This window comes from Delphinapterus leucas, chromosome 3, assembly GCF_059928025.1.
Source record: "Delphinapterus leucas isolate spDelLeu-1000000601 "Yukka" chromosome 3, BTC_Dleu_Yukka2, whole genome shotgun sequence".
Lineage (NCBI taxonomy): Eukaryota > Metazoa > Chordata > Mammalia > Artiodactyla > Monodontidae > Delphinapterus > Delphinapterus leucas.
Genome location: NC_143131.1, coordinates 139,662,368 through 139,666,854, shown reverse-complemented (window position 1 = coordinate 139,666,854; position 4,487 = coordinate 139,662,368). Strand labels below are relative to the sequence as shown.

Genomic DNA, 4,487 nt, shown 5'->3' with positions numbered 1-4,487 from the left:
GCCGAGACTCATATAGGATAAACCCAAGGAGAAACATGCTGAGACACATACTAATCAAATTGGCAAAAATTAAAGACAAAGAAAAATTATTGAAAGCAGCAAGGGAAAAATGACAAATAACATACAAGGGAACTCCCATAAGGTTAACAGCTGATTTCTCAGCAGAAACTCTACAAGCCAGAAGGGAGTGGCATGATATACTTAAAGTGATGAAAGGGAAGAAACTACAACCAAGATTACTCTACCCAGCAAGGACCTCATTCAGATTCAATGGAGAAATCAAAAGCTTTACAGATGAGCAAAAGCTAAGAGAACTCAGCACCACCAAACCAGCTCTACAACAGATGCTAAAGGAAATTCTCTAAGTGGGAAACACAAGAGAAGAAAAGGACCAACAGAAACAAACCCAAAACAATTAAGAAAATGGTCACAGGAACATACATATCAATAATTACCTTAAACTTGAATGGAATAAATGCTCCAACCAAAAGACACAGGCTTGCTGAATGGATACAAAAACAAGACCCATATATATGCTGTCTACAAGAGACCCACTTCAGACCTTGAGACACATACAGACTGAAAGTGAGGGGATGGAAACAGATATTCCATGCAAATGGAAATCAAAAGAAAGCTGGAGTAGCAATACTCATATCAGATAAAATAGACTTTAAAATAAAGAATGTTACAAGAGACAAGGAAGGACACTACATAATGATCAAGGGATCAATCCAAGAAGAAGATATAACGATTATAAATATATATGAACCCAACATAGGAGCACCTTAGTACATAAGGCAACTGCTAACAGTTCTAAAACAGTAACACAATAATAGGGGGGACTTTAACACCTCACTTACACCAATGGACAGATCATCCAAACAGAAAATTACTAAGGAAACACAAGCTTTAAATGACACAATAGACCAGATAGATTTAATTGATATTTATAGGACATTCCATCCAAAAACAGCAGATTACACTTTCTTCCTAAGTGCGCATGGAACATTCTCCAGGATAGATCACGTCTTGGGTCACAAATCAAGCCTCAGTAAATTTAAGAGAATTGAAATCATATCAAGCACCTTTTCTGACCACAATGCTATGAGATTAGAAATCAATTACAGGGAAAAAAACGTAAAAAACACAGACACATGGAGGCTAAACAATACATTACTAAATAACCAAGAGATCACTGAAGAAATCAAAGAGGAAATCAAAAAATACCTAGAGACAAATGACAATGAAAACACGATGATCCAAAACCTATGGGGTGCAGCAAAAGCAGTTCTAAGAGGGAAGTTTATAGCTACCTACCTCAAGAAACAAGAAAAATCTCAAATAAACAATCTAACTTTACACCTAAAGGAACTAGAGAAAGAAGAACAAAGAAAGCCCAAAGTTAGCAGAAGGAAAGAAATCATAAAGATCAGAGCAGAAATAAATGAAATAGAAACAAAGAAAACAATAGCAAAGATCAATAAAACTAAAAGCTGGTTCTTTGAGAAGATAAACAAAATTGATCAACCATTAGCCAGACTCATCAAGAGAAAGAGGGAGAGGACTCAAATCAATAAAATTAGAAGTGAAAAAGGAAAAGTTACAACAGACACCGCAGAAATACAAAGCATCCTAAGAGACTACTACAAGCAACTCTATGCCAATAAAATGAACAACCTGGAAGAAATGGACAAATTCTTAGAAAGGTATAACCTTCCAAGACTGAACCAGGAAGAAACAGAAAATATGAACAGACCAATCACAAGTAATGAAATTGAAACTGTGATTAAAAATCTTCCAACAAACAAAAGCCCAGAACCAGATGGCTTCACCAGCAGTCTTGATGGCCTAGATGTTTGCCTCCTCTTGGAACTTTCCAGTATTTTTCTTATAGCGCATCTGCTTGTTGCCAAACCAGTTGGGGACCTGAGAGGCAGTGATTCCGCACTTCTTGGCAAGCTCCTCCTTAGCCTCGTCACTAGGATATGGGTTACTCAGGTGGGAGTAGAAATACTAATTCAGGATCTCAGTGGCCTGTTTGCTGAAGTTACGGTTTTTTCGTCTGGCATCCAGGAACCGGAATGCAGGATCATGGCTGCCTTGCAGGGGCTCTGCTTGAGTTGCCTCTGGATGGCGCTGAACTTCGGTGGATGACGCTCACCATGTGCTCCGTCTCCTTGGGTGCTATGAACTGCGTGCAGCTTTGCTCCCTCAGCAGTTTCATGAGGTGGGCTGTGAACTTGCTTCATGCCTTCTCATACTTCTCCAGCTCCGAGTGGTACATGTGGTGGACCTGGGCAAGTTTGCTGCGATAGTCCAAGTGTTCGATGGGGTTGTTAGGGGACACACCTCCCCAGGAGGCTGCAGTGGTGGCAGCTGCTGACCCTGAGCCATCCCCTTTCTCAGGGTCGGCCACACCCTCTGCCAGAAGCATGGTGTCCAAGTGCATCAGCTGTAGGTCCACAGGCTCTTCCTCTTGGGAGCTTCGAATGCTGAGGGCGGTTTTCTCCTCGATTTCATGAAGGACGTTAATGAGAGCAGGCGTCATCTGGTGGCAGTTTAGGGCGTGTTTCTTGGCCTAGGCCTCGCTTGCCCAGGCTCTGGTCGGTGATGGTCCCTACCTGCTGCAGAATGTCCCCGTGACCTCCCCACACCCCGCTACCCCCACCAGGGTCTCCGCCACCCAGAGGTTCGCCAGGGCCCCCAGGCTCCCCACCCACCAATCCAAGCCCCCACCCCCGACCCCACCTGGTTACTTCCCTCCCAAACTCGCTGGGTGTGCTGCTCCCTCCGTCCCAATCCCCGCCCATCTCCCCTGCTCCCGGCTCTCCCCGGGGTTCATCCTGGCCCTGAAGGGAGATCTGGGGTACCGCTGGGCACCCCACAGGAGACCCCGGCCCCCGGCTGCGGAGAAAATGGAGTCAGAGAGAGAAAGGACGCCCAAGTGCAGCTGTGTGTGGACTGGGCATTTTTAATGAGGGCGTTTGTCGAAACCTTGGAAATTACTGGGAAAGCTTTGAGGACCAACCTGAAATTTCAGGTCAGAGAATATAGTGGGAAAGAAGAATAAAGCTGCTTTCTTTGTACCCTATCAAATCCACCTCATTTCTTATACTTGTTCTATTTTACTTTTAGCATTAATTTCTATATAAAATCCAAGAAGTCTCATTTTATTCATACAAAGTATATATCCTTTAAGATGGGTTTTATCACTCACTCCAAACCCATCACCAATAATAAACCCAAAACAGATGACAGGGAAGATGTTCTCTACCTCAGTTTCAGATCTAACAACCACCTAGTCACCTACATAAAACATCTAGGAGACAGGGCTGCCTCTTTTCTCTCCTTCATTCTTTACATCTAGCCAGTCAACAAATGTGGTTAGGTATCTACAATCTGTACCTTTCATCTTATTCCTATTACAATTCAGTATCTCAAAATTTCTCCCATGAATCTCTGCAGTCAACCCTAAAACTTTCTTGATCAATTTCACTCTTTCCAGGGCCTTGCAAATCATCTCTAAATCATAAGTCAAAAATGTCTTTCCTCTTTGTAAAGAATATTGATGACTGGTAGAGGGGCCACTCCATTCTTCTGTTTCCACAGGAAATTAGAACATTTTGTGAGTGAAAGGGGCACAGTTACTAATTGTTCTGCAACAATAGGCAGACTAGGATGTCCAAGACAAACTACCATGTTTGGGCACTACACCCATTAACTAGAAAATAAAAGCTAATACATATAATGTGACAAGTAAGTTCCTCAGTTATTTAACTCTTGCCTACCTCTCCAGCAAGGTCTCTCACCACTCCCTTAATTTACATTCTTAAACCAGAATGGTCTACTCTGCTGTCCAGATGAATACTACTTACTCTTTAAGGTTAAGTTCAGATGCCATTCCCTCTAGGGAACTTCTTATTTCTTCAGTCTGGTTTAGCTGCCTCTACCAGGAACTTTCACATTCTCTGTGCATGTGGCTCTAACTTTAGTTTAAAGAGGGTTTATTGTTTTGCTTTTTAATATGCATTTTTTGAAGTTTATAAAATGATATTTAAAATTTTATTACCTATTTTAAATTTTTATTTATTACACAGAAAAGTTGGAAAAATTTCTTAACATCTAACCTCATTAGTTTATTTCTAAAATAAGAGTATGTACATCTTAAAGTTGTGAGCTTGTAATATATGTAAATCGATTTGTATACCACTTTGAACTGTTATTTAATAATATCTGTAATTATCTCAATCATTATTGAAAGCATTATTATTACTATAAAATTTACATAAATTTGCAAGATCAGACCTACTCAGTGTTGCAGGGGACTACATTTTTCGCTCTACCTCAATTTTATTGAGGAACACTGGGAAAAATTCATCAGAAAAACAAAAACTAAAGTTCAAAGGAAATCCTTATTTTCTTTTCAATGACTTTCATGTGGATAATATGTGGTTTGATCAGCATATATTTTACTTAAAAAATTCACC

General features: G+C 40.7%; 1 pseudogene; it reads right to left on the bottom strand.

Moving 5' to 3' along the window:
• Positions 1 to 446: 446 nt before the first annotated feature.
• Positions 447 to 3,486, bottom strand: LOC149749718 (pre-B-cell leukemia transcription factor 2 pseudogene; annotated as a pseudogene).
• Between the last annotated feature and the right edge of the window lie 1,001 nt (positions 3,487 to 4,487).